This window comes from Emydura macquarii, unplaced genomic scaffold (assembly GCF_026122565.2).
Source record: "Emydura macquarii macquarii isolate MOO-44397 ecotype Brisbane River unplaced genomic scaffold, CSIRO-AGI_Emac_v2 contig_1348, whole genome shotgun sequence".
NCBI lineage: Eukaryota > Metazoa > Chordata > Testudines > Chelidae > Emydura > Emydura macquarii.
Window position 1 is genome coordinate 13,737,537 of NW_027131485.1, and position 19,818 is coordinate 13,757,354.

The following is a 19,818-nucleotide window of genomic DNA, read 5'->3' on the forward strand; positions in this document are numbered from 1 at the left end:
CCTGCTTGATCTGCTTTGCATTTTTCTGGTGGCATGAAGCAGCCAAGAAGTTGAGGGGACTGTTGTCTTGATGATTTGCCCTCTGCAGAGGGGACTCCAGGATGTGTGGAGATGCTGAAGTGGCTCTACACCCTTCCCAATCCACCTGAGTACAGGAGATATTCTTAGGGCATAGGAAACATGGCCACATCCCAGGTGCCAGAATGCCCCGTTGAGACCTGCAGGCTGCTCTAAATTACACTAGAGGTTGAGCCAGCTCAGGACTGCCCCAGGATTGAGGGAATATAAACTGGATTTAAAGACACTTTTGTTGTCTGACATTCTGTTCCTTCACCAGGGATGGCTTGGCCAGAGCAGACAATCAGGACCAGTGTGCTGAACAGAAAAACAAGGAGTGAGGTTGCCCCAACCTTTTTTTTTTTTTTTTTTTTTTTTTTTAAACCTTTGATAAAACAGCAACTGCAATGTAGCGTTGTAAACATTCCCTCTAGTAAATGTAGGGGAATTACGATATCAGGGATGCCCCAGCAATGCTAGCTAGCTCAGAGGGGGAAAAGTGGGTTAGTCTTCAACGACAACCATTTAGATCTCTCTTGATCTCCGTTTCTAGCAGTAAAAATGGCCATGGTTGTTCCATTCACCAGCACCCAGTTCAGCACATTTTCTGATATGTTTTGTCCCTAGTTTTCACTTCCATATAACCAGTGCCAATGCCATCATAAATTCAGATCAAGAATGAAACTTTGTTTGCATCTAAAATGATTAAATCTAGTTCTGAATACACTTCAGCAGATTTTAAACTATGCAGTCCCTCGTCAGTTAGCCAGAAATCTAAGCTGTACAAATGGTTCTTTTCTTTAATGCTAATGATCTAAAACTGAAATGTATTGAATCAGAGCTAGTACTAATGTTTAATAAATCATGTCTTCAGAGATTTTAGTTGAACTTCATGATAAATACTGGGCTTAAATCAGTTTATAAAATGCAGGTGAATGGACAGGTTTCTTTCCTCATCAAGTTTATGCACATGGGATGTGACCTGATCATCTCTCACAGCACTGTCCAGAGGAAACACTATCATAGCAGAGTGCTGGATGGGGATACATGCATGGTGTAGAGTATGGGATGGAGATCCATGCTGTTAATGGGGGAAAAGTAGAGCAAGTGTGTGAAAATAGAACTCATTTCAGCAATCACTCTGGTCTTTTCTGCCTCTTTGTTCAGAATGCCCCAAACTTGTGGTTTTTTTTTTTTTTTTTTTTTTTTTTTAAACAAAGTGAAAACCTGACCCCTTCCTATTGTATACACAACACCTAGCACCGTGGGTTTCTGTTGCCTGGCTGTGGGTTCCTAGATGCTATTGTAGTTGTCATCCTCATCAGTTGCTAGGGATAATCACTAGCAGCCAGCATGGATTTACTAAGAACAAATCACGCCAAACCAGCTTGATTTCCTTCTTTGACAGGGTAACTGGTTTGGTGGATGGGGGAATGTTACATTATACTTTAGCAAGGCTTTTGACACAGTCCCACATGACAATGTGATAAGTAAGCTGGAGAAATGCAGGCTTGGCAGAACTACCTTAAAGTGGATACATAATTGGCTAAACACCATCCAGATTGGAAGGAGGTCTCAAGTGGGATTCCACAGGATCTGTTCTGGATCCAGTGTATAACATCTTTATGAATGACCTGGATCTAGGCTTAGAGAGCAGACTGATCATATTTGCTGATGAGACAAAGCTGGGGAGGATTGCAAAAACTTTGGAGGATAGAGCTTAAATTCAAAGGGATCTTGATAAATTGGAGAATTGGACTATAGACAATCAAGTGAAATTCAACAAAGACAAATATAAGGTGTTACCCTTGGGGAAGAAAAACCAAATGTACTAATACAGAATGAGGGATAACTGGCTTGATAGCAGCAATGCTGAGAAGGATCTGGGAGTTGTGGTGGATTACAAACTCAACATAAACAGCAAAGTGATGCTGTTGCAAAAAAAGAAAATGCAATTTTAGGTTGCATTAACAGAGCCATACCATGCAAGTCACGGGAGGTGATAGCACTGCTCTATTTGGTGCTGGTTAGGCCTCAGCTGGAGTACTGTGTCCAATTTTGGTGACCAATGTATAGAAAGGAGAAACAGGAAAGGATCCAGAGGTGAGTGATAAAGATGATCAAGGGGATGGAATGAAAGCCATTAGAGCAATGGTTAAAACGATTGGATATATTTGGTTTGGAAAAGATTAAGAGGGGAAATGCTAGTGGTCTTCAAATACTTGAAAAGCTGCCATAAAAAAGATGGAAAAAGTTGTTCTCTCTTGCCACAGAGGGCAGGACAAGAGGCAATGGGTTCAAACTATAGCATAGCAGATTTAGATTGAATCTCAGGAAAAAATTCCTATCTGTAAGAGCAGTAGGACAGTGAAACAGACTGCTTAGGGAGGTTCTGGAAGCTCCTTTACGGAGGGTTTTCAAAAAGAGGCTGGATAGATATCTGTCTTGGATGGCTTAGACCCAACAAATCCTGTATCTTGGCAGTGGGTTAGACTAGAGGACTCTTGCAGTCCTATCTAACCCTATGGTTCTATGAATTCAGGTGTCACATGATAAGTGAGGGTCACAGATAGACAATAAAAGTTTGTACATAGTGTAGTTGTAGCTGTGTTGGTCCCAGGATATTAGAGAGACAAGGTGGGTGAGGTAGTATCTTTTATTGGACCAACTTCTGTTGGTGAGAGAGACAAGCTTTCACGCCACACAAAGCTCTGTGCATTCTATCCCAGAATCTAGCTGGCCATCTGCACATGCAAATATACTATTTGTCCCAGATGTGGTGATTGTGTAAGTGGAGTTGGTGTCCTGGAGCCAGGCCCTTTCTATTCCCATTTAACGTTACGGTAAGTGTAGGAGAATGGCTATGCTTACCATAGGGGGGCCTGAAACTGTAGGTACTGATTTAAAACTATGTATTTCTCCTTTTTAAAATATAGGCCTACTCAATTTTTCTGGCTTGTAATCTTTTGTGGCCAAGTTGTACAAATATATTATGTTATGATGGTGAGAACTGTCAGTATTCCTCCCTCTTTAGAACTTGGTTTTCTCAGAGGAACTAGAGTAAAGGGTGAAAATCTCTGGTTGGAGGAAGGGAGCTGGACTTGCTGGTTTATTCCTTTACCAAAGGAAGATGTGGTGCTACCTATTGGAGTCTCCTGGGCCTCTGTTTTGTAGTGCTAATAATGTAACTCTTCCTCAGGTTTATCCCCTTCTGTTCATTAAACTTATCAGAAAATGCCCCTGCAATTAACCAGACCTTCTATGCTCTTGAGTGTCAGTTATAAGGATGTTCAGAATGACCCAGGATTTAAATAACTCCAAACATTTTTCAAATGAAGTTCAATCATAGAATCACAAAAGATTAGGGTTGCAAGGGACTTCAGGAGGTCAAATAGTCCAATCCCTTGCTTAAAGCAGGACCAACCCCAACTAAATCTTCCCAGCCAGTGCTTTGTCAGGCCACACCTTAAAAACCCCTAAGGATGGAGATTCCACCATGTCCCTAGGTAACCCATTCCAGTGCTTCACCACTCTCCCAGTGAAAGTTTTTCCTAATATCCAACCCAGACCTCCACTGCTGCAACTTGATACCATTGCTCCTTGTTCTGTCATCTGCCACCAGTGAGAACAGCTGAGCTCCATCCTCCCTGGAACCCCCTTTCAGGTAGTTAAAGGCTGCTATCAAATCCCCCCTCATTCTTCTCTTCTGCAGAGTAAACAAGCCTAGTTTCCCTCAGCCTCTCTTCATAAGTCATGTTCTCTAGCCCCCTAATCATTTTCGTTGCCCTCTGCTGGATTCTCTCCAATCTATAGAGCTTTGCGCAAAGGCCAAGTAAACAGTGTTTGTGAGGGGAACTACCAAGGGCTGGGGAGGGTGGTGGACTAATCCTGGCTGGGAGCAGGGAATGGGGCAGCTCTCTAAACTGATGCCCTGACCCTGCACTGTCATTGGGACTGCACCCTCTGTGCAACTGCAACATGGGGTGAGGGTCTGCATGTATTGTTGCCACTGGACTGGAGTAATCACAAAGCCAGTGGCCAGGTCTGCAGACAAACACATGATCATCCCTTTATACTGGGCACTTATCTATGCACTGGACCAAAACCTGTTGGGAGCTCACCATCCTCCAATCCAAACTGCTGCCATCCTGCTCTTTTGGGGGCCTCTGCTGTCCTCCAACAGGTGAGAAATTCCCAACTTTCTAAGCTCAAGAAAAGTCACCCCTCTCTCTTTTGCTTGTGTCCTAGCGGAGGTGCTCAGGTTTTAGCACCTATTCCTGCCTTGTATTTATTCTCCCATTTCTCCTCCAGCTTCATACAGTCAGGGGTGTGCCGGTGGTGACAGCCCCCTGCTACAGAGCCTTGGCTCTTTAGCTCAAGTTGTAGCATACAAGCTTGGCTGATTGGCTTAGCTGTTTTTCACTGGATGAAGACTAAATAAAATGAGGCTAGTGCATTAAAACTTGACTCGACTTTGCAAGTTGTCACACCCCAGAATGATTAATGGTGGTGGTCTTGATTAATTACCCTTTCTTTCCCTAGAAACTAATGACTCCATGACTAAGTGAAAGTATTTTCCCTAAAGCTAATATAGTTCTAGCATACTGCGGCAGTATAATCTAGGAGTATTGAGCAACTTGTCTCAATGGGGTAGAGAGCTGGTCGTCCTAGACCAGTAGAAATTAGGAAAGAACAGGACAGAAATAACTGAAGATTGATGTATGCATCATGGTTTTGAATGGTTCAAATCATCTCACAATCTACAAAACTCAAGTTGCTTTGGTATAAGATTGTAAGTGTTCTGATAGGTCTAAAAAGAATTTTCACTCTCCATGCTACGTTTAACTGAAGGGCAGGTTAACTCTGTATGAAACTCCCAGCACCTGTGATGGAATCTGCAACAATGAACAGCATTGGTATATTTCAAACAGTACTTGAACTATTGACCTGTCTTCATAAGGATACATTTTCCTGCAGGGGCAAAAATATCCTTGCATGTAATTCAGGTTCAAGCAGTGTCAAGAGTAGAGTGGAAATTACGAGATTTCAGAACTCAGTGATTGTTAGAATCATGTCAGATTCTTAGCTCAGATTTTCCTTGCTGATGAAGTTAGAGTACTCAAGGTACCTGACAAGCAGAGGAGTAGCATGAAAGAAGCTCTGTATAGGGGACTTTCTGTATCCCTGTTGACAATAGATGCTGCGCTGTGAACTATTGCCAAAATGTGACTATGACTTTAAGGGAACCACAAAGTTCTGTGTTTAAGGCAGCTAAATGCTGCTCAGGCATGTTCCTGGTATAAGTCAAAATACCCTTAGTTATTTCATTTGCATCACTCACCAAAGCACTGGACTGGTGTACTAGAAATCCACACATGCAGCAGACACTGGTATCAGTCAAACAAGAAACCAGCACCCAAGCCTGAATCTCCAGCTCCAAAAATACAGGCCTCAACCACTGCAGCTAAATGCTGGTGGTCATGAAAATTCCTTTGTCTTTGCCATACTTAAAGGGCAACATCTCTCATTGGCGCACACACAATCTCTCTCTAAAGCCCTGAGCCTGCAAACTATTGCTCAAAGCTGAACCCCTGCACCCATGTTGAGTTTAACTGTGGATGTAACTGTTCCAGAGGGGTAGCCATGTTAGTCTGTATACAGCAAAAACAACGAGAGTCCTGTAGCACCTTAAAGACTAACCAATTTCTGTGGGCATAAGCTCTCGTGGGCTGCAACCCACTTCGTCGTCATGTATCTGATGAAGTGGATTGCAGCCCACGAAAGCTTATGCCTGCAGAAATTTGTTAGTCTTTAAGGTGCTACAGGACACTCGTTGTTTTTGTGGATGTAACTGTCATAGAACCAGCTTTGACCAGGTCTAAGTGTCTACCAGGGTTAAAACACAATGGTTGATTCATTTATGATTTGTATTGCGGTAGCATCCAGAGGAACCAACCCATATCAATGCTCCAGTGGACTGGGCACAGAATACACACACAGTAAAAGATTGTAAACTCTTTGAGTCAGAGACTATCTAACTAGACAAGATAGACAGGAGGTAAGAAGGGAATCAGTGGCACTGGGAAATTAATTGACCACTGGTTCTTTAACCTGGTTATAATTTTTTTTCCTATTCACACTCAAGAATAGTCAATGTTGTATAACATGATTTAGCCAAAATTGAGCTTGCATAGAGCTGTATTTGAAACGTTAAAGGGCCAGGATTAATATCTGAAAGATGAATTTTTATTTTCAAGACAAAAGAGAACAACAGAGGAGTGCGGTTACCTATTTCCCCATTGCCACACTCCTTCTGCAGTGATTTACATTTGTACTAAGCAGTTGCAAAGTGCTACAGTTCAGATTTGGTTATACTTTCCACAGGTGTAATTGACAACCCAAGAGGCATGGCACTTTGGGGAACCAGGCCTCTTGTATCAAATGGTGCTTTCATATTATAGACCAACGTTACCTACATCCCAGGCATAACATTTTTTCATCACTTCCCCTTGCTCATCACAAATTAACCCCTTACAATTTTCCACCTATGTGCACCCTGATCTACAATAACAGGCCATGAAATATTTCAGTTAATCACAAATGCTTCAAAGAAGACAATTTACTTTTCCAGAGTGATAAAGAGGTAAAAAACATGCACGGTGTGATGTCTCATTAGTGCTATTGTGAAGTGCTTCTGAATTTAACATATTATTCTGCTATGAAGTACAACCATAGGAAATATACTTAAACCCAGATGAAGCATGTAGTAGAGAAGGATTCCCTCTGCAGCATTCTCTCTGACTCTAATGAGAATAAGAAAGGAGAGGGTGTGGGACAGTAGAAGGGAAACTATTATTACTTTCTCCTCAGTTGACATACAGGCTCATTATTACATTATGTTTTATTCAACAAAATAACTTTAATGTTGTAGTTTAAATTGAATTCGCTAAGACATCTTCATCTCTTGCCTAATGCGTCTCAAGTGTCTGCTTGGCATTTGCATTTTCTTCAGAATTATAGCAGTGAAGCACTGGAAACAGCAAAATTATGTACAATCTGAAAAACAATGCAGCTGTAATGGGGTAATGGGCCTTCAACATAATTAAAGAAACATTCTCTCATCAAAGCGATTCTGTCAGAGACCTAGGGGCTATCATTGTACAAATCATTCACTTAGTAAAAATCTTGATCGAATTGCATTTAAAATCTGGTTATGCAAATAGAATTGCTTATTGGGTAGCAAAACCAAAAACATTGCACAAGTTAAAATCAAGGTGATGAAACAAACCTGCTTGCTCTTGATGTGGTGTGGCATGAAACTTCTTTTGTCCCAAAGGGACACGGCTTCTCTTCTGGACGAGAGGAGGGCCATATCCAAGATGGTTGGGGTAAAATCACTGTAAAGGATCACAATGAGATCTGGGATATGACATTAAGACATAGGGGGAAAGAGTATTTGATTCTTCCCCCTGATAACAATCCAGCCAGCATCCAGTCAAACTCTCGTGTTACAAGGACATGTTGGGGCTGACCTCAGCTGCTGTAAATCATTGCAGCTCTGGTGACTTCAATGGAGTTACATTGTTTTGTTGAAACTGAGGATCTGGCCCACAGGTCCTTTTGACTTAATTCTTACCTAGTCATTTATGCCGGGGCAGTGGAGGTGTAAGCTTCTATGGAAGCCTTTTACACCCACTTCACATTGGTGTGCAAATGACCGCATCAGGTGCACAGTAAGAGAGAATCAGGACCATGCTTTGGACCATGCTGGATTTTGGCAGCCATTGCCGTAACTGATAGTAGATTAGAACACCATTCCATTATTCCAGATTAAATCAGGAATAACTCCTGACTGGAGTTACACTGGTATAAAACTGGTGTGAGAGGAGATTCAGGGCTTACAGCTTTAATTTGTGCTCTTGCATGTAATGGTGACACATTGTAAGGCCTTGGGCCAAATCCTGAGCTGGTATAAATCAGTGAAGCACCACTTAAGTCAATGGAGTTACACTGATTTAAACCCCCTGTAGGTCTGCCCCATCATTACACTTTCCACACAAAACAGTTCATCCATAGGAGAAAACTAACTCCAAAGTGGATGTGGAGGGAATGTAGGACTGGGACCTTATAGTATGTCTACACTGCAATAAAAGACTCACTGCACACCCATGGCTCAGGCTGCAGAGCTATAAAACTGGAATGTAGATGCTCAGGTGCAGCCTGGGCTCTGAGACCCTGCAGGGAGGAGGTGGGTTTCATAGCCTGAGCCTGAATGTCCACACTGCTATTTTTAGCCCCACAGCCTGAGCCTCATGAGCACAAGTCAGCTGACCCAGGTGCCAATACTTAGTGTGGTGGGTTTTTTATTCCAGTGTAGACATACCCTTAGAGTCCTAAACCGTTGTGTATTCAGTGCTTGTTGCATACTGCTAAACTGCACCTGTGTTCCTCCCCAGAGAGTGCGCACCTCAGTGGTTGGTAAAGTGACTTAAAGTGCTTTTGGAACCTTTGGGAAGAAATATAGCGGTGACAGGGTGTGTAGAACCCTAGAGGGGATCTCTCAGCCATGATGCTCCCTTGCAGCCCATTGGTGTTCCAAAAGGAGGCCTGGCCAACCAAGATTGACACTGGGATCTGGGGGGTTAAATCTCAGGACTGCCAGACACTGGACCCGATTCTGATGTTACTTACACCTTTGTTATCCCAGTCTACCTGTACTGGGAGACAGTGTGGTTTAGTGGCTAGGGCATTGCATTATTGCTTTGCAAACAAGGGTTTTTTCCCCCTAACTTAGCTGGTGACTTGCTGTGTGACGATGGGCAAGCTGCCGGGCCTTCCTGTGCTGGCTTTCCTTCCCACCCTGTGCCTGTCTTGCCTGTTTTTAGTATGGAAGGTTGTCAGGGCAGGGACTCTTTTTCTTATACCATTTTAGTGTCATTTAAAAAAATGTGTCAATGGTGCCCAGAGCATTGGATGGGTGCTCTTTGTACATCCTGTCCAAATCTAAATAAAATGCTATGTCTTGGTATAGTGCTTAGGCACAGTGGACCTCTGGGAGCTACCAGCAGTGGCATTAGGCACTTGCAACCCATTCAGTGGCAGGGATGCCCCGAGGCAGCGAGGGGTCCTCTGAAAGCCAGGTCTGGCCCACTGGGGGTTATCTGTGCCATCCTGCTCTGTGCCACTTGGGGTGTCTAAATGGCATCCTCTGCATAGTGTGACCTTGTTTGTAAGGATAGGAACTGGGGTCCCGGAATTGAGCTTTGGAACCCGCCTCCCCCTCAGCAAAGTGCCACTGACTGTAACCTGAATAACTGCCTGGTGTTACACCTGAGGTAATTAGATGCAGCTGAATCTCCTTAAAAGGGGCTTCGCTTACAGCAGTATTTCTGAGAACAGAAAGGGTGAAGTCAGGTACGAAAGCTGCCCTCTGGTTATCGTGTTGGTTTTGAAGTTCAAGGAGTGTTTTACCTGTATACAAAGAAGAGAGCCTGGTGCTTTGCTGGTTTATTTCATTTTGGTTGCATCAGAAAAATACCTGAAGTTTGAGCGGTTTCCTCTCTGCTTCACTGAGCTTGTGCCTACCACGGCCCTGCCATCTCAGGGTAGGGTTACTTGATAGCATTTTCTGTACATGACTGAGGAGAAATGAACTTATCTGAAAATTGCACTAACCTTGCATTATCTGAATTTTAGTTGATTTCAAGGGAGGGGGGAAGTGACATTGACAATAATAAGCAGGCTCTCTGATCAAATAAGCATGAGCTAGGAAACTTTCAAAGTGGTATGAAGCTGTAGCCCCATAATTCCTGTTAGTGTTAATTGGCGTTTCATAACTACATCTGCAGGCACAGTAACCTGACAGACAGTAAGAATAGGATTCAAGTGAAGAAATCCCTGCTTTCGTCTCAGGATTAAGGCTTTGGAGAGAGTGCATGTTTCCAGAAAAGAGTTTAAAAAAGAATTATTTAATCTTGCTGTTTAATGGTGGACTTGGATGTGGGCCAAGTTTTCTGTTTTGATGAGTATGAAATATTAAAGCTTAGCTTTAGGAAAGAGGCCTGGGAGTCTGAGTATTCTATTCCTGACTCTGCCACTGACTCACTTTGTAACTCTGAGCAAGTCAAATAGCCTCTGTGCCTCAATTTCCCTCTCTGTTAAGTGAGGATAAATATTCCAGCAGGGGGCTGACAGATACTTGGCATCCCTGCTTGGATTGTCACTGTTGATCAATGTAGTTGTACGTATTTATTTTGCTATGTGCTCAAGTTGGCTGTACAGTGGAACCCTCTGACAAATTGACTTCCTTTTTCCTAAGTACCACAACTCAATAAAAAACAGACTTCCTGTATAACATGGTGGGAGCTGTGTAGCAAAGGAACCCCTTTTCTTTACTCCCTACAGTTGTAAGAGCCTCTGGCAGTTTCAGAGGAAGAAAGACAACTGGGAGGCTTCATCTGTATTCAAAGTGGAAAGTCTTTATAGAAAGACCATCTCATCTGCTTGTCTCTTGTTAGCACCAACTGCATCAAAGTCAGGTGCAGAAGAGGATAGGGAAGTGACAACAATTGAGTACACTCCAGAACTGTAACTCTGCTTTGCTCTAGCCTTCTCTCTGCTAGATGACTTCTTAATATTTCTCACTGTTGCTACCACCACCTCAGCACTAGCATAGATTTGCAGAGCATTTTAACCAATTATCTGAGCAGGTGTGGATGATGCAGTGGTTAAAAAGCTAATGGCCAACCTATAGCAGGGCCTGGCTTACACAGAAGGTGGTAGCAGTTTGAAGGTAACACTCTTTTTAAAACCCATTCAGTTAAAGCTGTGCAAAATCCTGTTTGGACACTAAATTGGGTTTAAACCTCGATTTCCTATTTTACAGGGTCTGTACCTCAATGTCTCACTTTCTTTAAACCCTTCCCCCTCTTTTGGGTAAACTTGCTATTGGGAACTTGAACCAAATTTCAGCCACTAATTAAAGGTGTGCATGGAATAATTTTCAATGTGTATTTTGTGCTTGTGTGGTACTGTGGGGTGGTTTTTTTGAAAGTTGGGAAAAGCAGCACACTGGAAAAACCTGTCTGTCCCCTCCAGCGTAGATTTGCTGCCCCTTGCTGCTGCCTGAGCAGTACCATTGTGACATTAGCAGTAACCAGCCACTCTTTGCTCACTGTCTCCCAAAGAATGCAAATAAACTGGAGGGTCACTATGGCCCTATTGTAGGGCCATGACCAGTTATACTTTTGGCCTTCACAGCAGCTGCTGGCAATGAGCTCCACAGGCTGGCTGTGCATGTTTTGAAGAAGTACTTCATTAGGTTGTGTTAAACCTGATACTCGTTAATTTCATTGGGTACCTAATAAGGTAAAATCCTAGTGAAGATAGGGCAGTCTGTCATTTTAAAATGAGTAAGGTGGTACAGGGAAGCCCCTAGGTTCCTTCATAGTTAATTCCTAGGGCCTCTGAGATCCTTTCCATATGAACATTCAGATATTTGTTTAGTGCTTGGATTTGTTTAGTGCTTGGATGTTGAGTGTTGTGCAGAAGCTTTGTAAATAATTGTTAATATCATGGTCACATCTAAAGGTTGCAGCAGGTACAATTGACTTCAATAATTTATTCCCCAGAGAGCTATTTGACCTCCATGTGTGTGTCTACCTAAATATCTTGCCCTGTGTTGACCCAATCCTAGCACAGATGGGCTTTAATCACTGCCCTAGAGGTTGCCCTACCTGGACAGCTTAAAAAGATGCCTCTTATTACTGTCGGACCACTAAGTAGCACAGGGCTCCCTTTGATGATCATTTAGGTAGATAAGCTTTTTGGAAAAACTTGTCAAATGACTCAGTATGTCCCAGGTAAGAGTCTCTACTTTTAAAAGCGAATTAAAAAATGAGCTTTGCCAAGCCAGAGTGCAACATAGAATCAACAGAACTTAACAAGCTATTCAGAAGATCATGAAGTAAAAAAGCATTGAGGCTGTAAACAAGCAGTGGCTGCGACTATAACCTTAAATCAGACTAAAAGGAGCTTCGATGCTGCTTCCAGCCTCCCTGCATTTCTGTCTAGAAAATCCATGGCCCATAACTAGAAGTGGTTGGGAAATTCCTCCCTCATCCTCCTCCCCCATGAAAAATGTAAAAGAAAATGACGTTCTTGTTTCCTCTGAAATTTTTCAGAAACAAGGTTTAAGATTGCAAAACCACACACTCAAAAGTTAGCAAGTCCCCTGCATCCTTAATGGGGGCCCTTGTGCACCTGCATTATGATACAGTTTTGAACTGCATAATCACATACTATTTTTTCAACAGGACACTATCTCCTTCAGTGCACAAGGTGGATCTACTGCAGGGATAAAATCAGGGTTGTGAGATGAAAGGTGGTGGTTTCAGTAGGTCCCTGGATTTGTTGGATGTGAATGAGGATGGTTTAGTGTTTAAGGCAGTCAAATGCTGTTCTGCTGAACTGAATTCTAGCTGTACATCTGCCATACACTTCCTATGTGATACTGGGGAAGTGTCTGAAACCCAAACTTTCACGAGAGGCCAAAATGATTTCTCATTTTCTAGGTGCCCAACTTGAGACACCTGGGAAAAGCTGGGCAAAATTTTTCTACCAAGAATTTTTGGCAAAAAAGAAGATTCAATGACCCTGAAATTTGCATCAATTTATCTGAATTGTCATGGTTGGTTTTAAAATCCATATAAAAATGTTCTGTTTTTTTCCAGCTTAACATGCCTTCTTTCAAATTTTCATGTTCAATTTCAAAAAGGTTTAAAAATGCTCAGTCATAAAAATGAAACATTGTCTGAGGCTAAACTTTTTTTGACTTTTCACATTTTTTTTTTTTTTTTTTTTTGGGTTTAACGGTACTCTTTCTTGCCCAGCTCTATACTGGAATTACAGAAGTGCTGAGCACTGAGCACAGAAACTGAAGTCCATGAGAGCTGTTCTCTGAACAAATATAGTGTGTTCTGAAAAATCAGGCCATAGGCATCTCAATTTGCACACCAAAACTGGTGGATAGTTATGACATTCAATGTGTCTGTGCCTCCATTTGCCGTCGGTAAAATGGGGATAATGCTAGCTAACCTCACGGCTGTTGTGAAGTATGCTACTGAAGCACTCTGATGCTGCAGTGATGAGCATCAGGGAAAAGCAATAAGGAAATCAATAATTTTGTATTTAGAGGAGGGCTTTGTGTGCAGTACATAAGGCTTGGGGCCAGACACTGAACAATGAGGATAAAAGGAAATTTTAAATATCTGCTCACTGAGTGGGCTCAGTCTATTCTGTGTGCTGAATGAAATAGTATGTGACCATGTAATTAAAGACTATCCTAATGCACATGCATTAGGTGCCAAATTAAGTTAGCACAGGCAAGCTTAGTTCTGGTATTTCCTAAATTAAATTCTTGATTTTGCAGCTTTTTCTTTTTGTGTCAAAGAAACCACCTCCCTCCCCCAAATCTACATTCAATCTCCTTGATCCATGGAGTGGGTATATAAGGGTAGCATAGCCTCAATGCCCTTATGGAGTAACACCACATGTCTATGCTAATAATCCTATAGCAGGTAGGTCTAATTCAGGATGCTGTTTGGTACCAAAGTCAATATACCAGATAAGGGGGAGAATCCAGAGAGCATCTTTCACAATAAGTCATCCTTCTCCACCTTGCCTCTGTGTAGAAGTAATCTGAGAGGTGGAAATGCAATCATAAGTACATCGCTCCTTCCTCCCTCCCCACTAAAATCTTCTTGTGTGTGTCTCATTTAGTTCAGTCCCAGAGTTTACCAAGTTTCATACCAATGGGGTGTCCCTCTTACTTTTACTATAGAAAATAATTTACATCAACAATAAAAGATCACAAAATAAGGGAAATTTCCTGCATGAATTACTGTGCCCTTCATTTTGGGGTTTCCCCCTACATTGCATTCAATATTTGGGACTCAGCAAGTTGAGAAGTTGTATCAAAAGAAGGAAAGGAGAAGTCAGCCTGCTGATGTGGGTGAGGGAGTATGTGGGTGGAGGGCAGGGGAGTGGTGGGGTTAGCGAGAAACCATTTGTTATGAATGTTTAAAAAAAATCCTGCTATTTCTGAAATCACTCTAGCTGGCAGGCCCCTTTATTTTTACATATTAGAAATAAACCCTTGTACAGTTTAAAAAAAAATGGATTTAAAGTGTTCTAAAATAAACTTTTTACTTTATTACATTTTGTAAAAAGGCAAATACGATATATGTTCTCTAATTGAAATATTATCCCATTTAATCTGTCTAGTAGATCCTGCTCCAAATTCCTTTTTAGATTTGATATTTGATTAGTTAAATGAATTTGAAACCAGATTTAAATTGAAATCTATTAGGAATAATTAAAACCCTGACTGGCCAATGTGCTCCATGCAGGTAGATCTCTGGACCTTCATAGAGTCTTGGCATCACATTTCTATAGGTATTCAGGCACCTAAGTTCAGAAAGGCACATAATGGGGTTTTCAAATGCACTGAAGCAGATTAGGTGCTTAACTCTTATTGATTTCAATGGGTGCTAATGTAAATCCTAATAGGTGCCTAACTATGCCTTTTGGAACCTAAATACCTCAAAAAATCTGACCCCAGATCTTAGTCAGCAGCTCTGGTTTGTGGCTGATCTCTCAGACTCACAAGATTTGGGGACTAATCCCCTACACGCTCCCTGGAGGGGCAAAACCTGGCCCCATGCTGGAAAAGATACAGAAGAAACTGTATGAGGAGAAGGCCAGTTTCTAAAACCTTGGATACATGTTCCCATGTATGGGATGATCTGATCCCTAGTCCCTCTAAGTGATTCTGCTGGTGGATAAATTAAGGCAAATGCTTGCCATGGGGAACCCCCATGAAACTCTGAACTTAGGAACTGTGGCCCCTGATTGTGCAAACCGGTCAATTCTGGAGGACACCTCTGCTCCTGCAGCAGGATCTATTTGGCTGTGGGAAGGTTCAGCAATGGCTCAGAAGTCCATCTGCATGGAGCAGCTTTCAGGTTCAGGGGCCTATCCAAGTGCAAAGCATTTTATTATTATTACTATTTATTATTCTATTTTTGTGATTGTCCTTTACACACACCGACACTCTGGTTACCTGCTCCAGACCTGAGGAAGAGCTCTGTGAAGCTCAAAAGTTTGTTCCCTCAATTAAAAGAGGTTGGTCCAAAAAATGTTATTACCTCACCCACCTTATGTCTCTCTCATTCTGGGACCAACGTGGCTACAACTCTACAAAAGACATAAAACCAGACATTTATAGGTGACTTTAGTTCTGTTTAGGGAGAAAGGAGAGGTGTTGGCTGACATTTTACCTTTTGTATTTTGACTGTGGAAATACTGAGTTGCCCACAGGGGCCCACAAAATACCTGCATAGTTTGCAGCTTTATGACCTGTTTATTTCTGACATTCCTGTTCTTTCATATTCACAGTTGTTGCAAAATGCCTGGAATATGACATGAAGATAAAATGAAGGAACATATTCCCAAAGAGGCCTGCAGGTATGACATATTTGGGAGGATGTTAGAAGGTGTGGCTTTTTTTTTTTTTTTTTTTTTTTTTGGAGCCAGGGAAGCAAAATATTTAGAGTTCCCTTGTTCAGCAGGGTGGATGCAATCTTGGAAGCAAGAGCTGCAGATTAAGCCTAAACAGCAAATTTGCCAAGGCATAGCATTATTCAGGGTTCAGCATCTATATTAGGGGTTAATGGTTATACAAAGTACAAGGCAAATGAGGAAAGGGTGGTTGATACAAAAAATTTAATGGGACAGAAAAGCTAGTAGGAGAGAGAAATAACTTATCACTGTATAAATGTGGATTCTTTCTTGTTCAATGTAACTGGCAGTGGATTGTCTTTCTGTCCTGAATCTTATCTGTATGTGATGCACTGCTTTTTAGAGCTAAACAGTGAATTGCAATCCATGCCTCTTGTGAGCAGTGAGACCATTTACATTAAGTGGGTGCTTAAAATGGGAGTAACAACCTAGGCATGTCAGAAGAATTTCCCGAAGCAGAGTTTAGAACCATGGATTTGTTGATATTAACTTGATGCTGTGGTCAGGGGAGGAGAGTGTTGTTTTGGAAGCACCCACTGAGGTGAGCTTTTATTACCCTAGATAATGAGTTTGTTTTAATTCTAGGATTCTCTTCTCCCAAAATCATTGGTAGGGTATAAATGTTGAGGAACAAACCTGTGTTAAATACAAAATCTTTTACTAAAGAGTTCTGTTGCACTGAGTTATATCAATAGATTAGTAGTGCTAAACTGGATACAGTGTAATATGTGGTGCATGGGTTTGTCTAGCAACATAGTAGGTGTTTAAGAAAACTCGGTATTTGCTTTTTATATTTTGGATTTGAGTGATTTTTCCCAATCATAGGTCATACACTTATCTATGAAAATTTGTGCCACCAATTATTACTGCTTTCCTCATATTATTGTACCTAAATTCCTTTGAGAATAGCTGCATATGCATGCTTTGCAAATCTTGCAATGCAAACAAAATCTTGTCTTTCTGGCAATTTTCTTTTTCTTTTTTATAACCCAAATTTCACATAAGAAAAGGGAATATATTTAAATAATGGCAATACACAATGCTACCATGAGAGAAGGAAAGCCCTAAATAATCTTATTCTTAAAACCATGAAGATATCTCTTTCATGGTTCTATAGTGATGCTTTTTTAATAACTAGATATGCCTCGTGTAAATTGGAATATAAAATGTTCCTCTGGCTGTTCTAGTGGACAGTTAAATTTTTGGAACTCAGCAATAAGGCTGGTTGGGAGCTTTTTCAATGAGATGTTTTTTCACTGGAAAATACTGATCAGTTGAAAAATATATTGTTTTGATGTGACGGGTTCTCAAATCAGGGTAGAATTTCTGGTAAAAATGGGGGGGGGGCAGGGTAGACCCCCAACCCCAGACTAGCTAATAGCCCAGTGGTTAGTGCACACAGGTTCAAATCCCTAGCCCATATGAGGCAAAACAGGGACTTAAACATGGGAGTCCTATGTCCCAGGTAAGTACCCTAACCACCAGGATATTGGCTATTCCAGTGTCTGTCCTGTCTTTCCCCACCCACAAATAAACTTCAAAAGCTCTTGGTTTCATTCTACATCAGAATGGAAACAAATGCCCAAAACCTCAATTTTTCACAAAATGGAATTCTTGTTTTCTGGGCAGCAGTAGTGAGCAATGAGACTAGTTGAAGGTTTCTAGTAGAATCTATTGGTACTTGGAGTCTGTGTAGCATTGCAGATTACCTGCACTGTACCACCTAATGTCATGCCCCTCTGTCTCAGCCTAGATAAGGATTTCTGAATCAAAAAATCCATTATTTTCATATTAGAAAGGGTCTCCAAATACTTGATGTTCAGTCATGCGCTTAAAAAGTGACCATATAAAAATGATGCCACCTTACAATGTGATTTGGGCACAAGAAGTGTGTTATCTGTTAAGCTTTACAGATTTGAAAAAACAAGTCTTTTGCTAGCTAACAGTACAGAGCTAATATATCTGTGAAAGAAGTGGCTGGAGCTAGTCTGTCATGCAAGTTCTGATGATATTGTCCTCTAAACTCTGAATACAAAGCCTTTATTACTGATAATGTAAAAACATAATCTGCCCATAATCTGAGTTTGTAATAAGATGAATGAATAACTTGAACTGTCTTGTAAACAAATCAGACTGTTTTATGGTGGTGGCTTTCCTTAAAGCCCCTAGCTCTTGTTGGCAATACTGTCTTTACTTTACCTCCTCAAACCAAAATTATCCTCATTCAACGGTGTCTTGCATCTGCCTTCCCACTAACTAAATATAGTCAACATTCTTTGATTGCGGTAACTAAATAGAATGTTTGTTTCCAAGTATAGTTTGGGACTGCTGGAAAAACTACAAGGTATTAATGATTTTGATGATTCCTTTTTTCCAGAGGGAATTTCATTCACAGTAAATTTAATGTCCCCCAGTGGTAACAATAAAAAATGAAAAATAACTATTGGAAGGTTTTTTGGTATTTTATTTGCATGCCAGTTAAGTGAGAAGTGAAAAGAATATATGGCTTAAACATGTCTCACATTTTAATAGCTGCTGGTTTTCTTTATTGTCCTGTATTTTGTAGTACCTATATCTCATTCTCCCAGAGCTAACCTCCTGAACTACATTACCTCTGAGCAATGTTAAATATCTCCCTATAAAATGCAAGATAGGAATATTTTGCCTGCTCTTTTTAATATAGAGAGTACCTTTTGTGAAGTGTGTTCAGGAAAAACTGCCGCACGCTTTCAAGCAAATTGGCAGAAACTCAAGAAATGTACAAAACCATTCTTATTATTAGACAAGTAATTCAGCCATTTTCTCAGTGTCCTATAACTGGCAGGGTCAATTCTAAGAGGAAATGGAGGAAGCTTTAATTTATTTCTTTTTCACGTGTTGATATGCAATACTTTCTCTATTAGTTTAGAAGTACTTTCTGCTTGCCTTAAAAGAAATACATTGTAAAGCTGAACTGCAAATGTATTCATTTTTGAAAGTACATGTTGCCACTACTCATATAGTTAGGTGATAACTGTTTAAACTTTTGTTAAGACACTCTCTCTAATAAAGTCTGGAGACATCTGAGCTGTATATTTTCTGAATGGCAGCATGGTTAGCCTAAACCAAAGGTATGAAAAAGCCATATTGGTCAAACCCCTGACGTCTCATTCCCATTTTTTTTGAGGTAGCTGTGATGCAAGACTACTTCTGGCAGAGAGATGGACAAGTCTACAGCTTCCTCAGGTAGGCAACTGTGGCAAAGTGATCGTATTCTCTTGTGTTCCCACCTTAAAAGATGCTATCCTGCTGATTCACTCTTGCAGGGGGCTCCTTAGCTCAGTATGTACATGGTTATAAAGGAGATAGGAGGGCCCAGAAAGGAGAGGGTGTGAGTGGAACCCTAGGAGTAACCAAGCCTGGAGTCAGGGGAGGAGGAACCTTAAGTTGGAATCTGTCACATTCGCACGGCTTTGTAAAGAAAGAACCACCACCCAAAGGGATAAGATTTGAGTCTATACAGTGACAGTAGTTGGAGAAGACTGGAAAAGCCACTGGCTAAATACAGCTTTAAATTTATCTGATTCCCAGGTTTAAAAAAAATTGCAAACCCGAGGCTAAGGTTAACAGAGTGCATCACAGCCAGGAGCACTAAAAACTGTCCATGAGCACTGTAGATGGATGAATATCGAATGCTTCAAATCCAGAAAATTCAGAGTTGTTGAATATTTAGGATTCCTTTCAGTTTCAATGTGTGTGTGCGACGGGCAGGAAGCTGCTCAGCTTGGAAGCCTCCCAGGAGGGCTGCAGGTGATGCCTGGAGCCTGCTGGGGTGAGCTGAACACAGCTGGCAATAGGGTACCTCCGGGAGTGTGTGTGGGGAGGGGGGAGGAGGGGGGCCTGGCAGGAACACAGGCAGTTTCAAAGTTTTTTGTTGGAATTGATAAGTTCATGGGGAATCGGCTTTTTTTCAAATGGAAAACGGTTCTGGTGGGGTATTCTTTAACTAGTCCCACCCAGTCACTACACTGTCCTCCCTGCCCATTCCCCACTCCCTTCATTGCTCAGACTTGTTCTGTCCTTCCTCAGATTGGATTGTATACTCTCAGGGGCAGAGGCCGTTGTTGTTTGGTGCCGCTATGGGCAATTGCAGCACAATGGGGCCTTGATGCCTGATTGTATTAGATGCCACACAAACACACA

At 41.5% G+C, this 19,818-nt stretch overlaps 1 long non-coding RNA gene across 3 annotated transcripts in view; it reads left to right on the plus strand.

Annotated features, from left to right (window-relative positions):
- LOC137155176 (uncharacterized) overlaps nt 1-19,818 on the plus strand; it is a 48,384-nt gene that overhangs the window by 5,825 nt on the left and 22,741 nt on the right. For all 3 annotated transcript variants that reach the window (XR_010920367.1, XR_010920369.1, XR_010920368.1), the window contains exons 2-3: nt 15,514-15,582; nt 18,807-18,861. This is a non-coding gene — a long non-coding RNA (uncharacterized lncRNA). The remainder of the gene's footprint in view (nt 1-15,513; nt 15,583-18,806; nt 18,862-19,818) is intronic.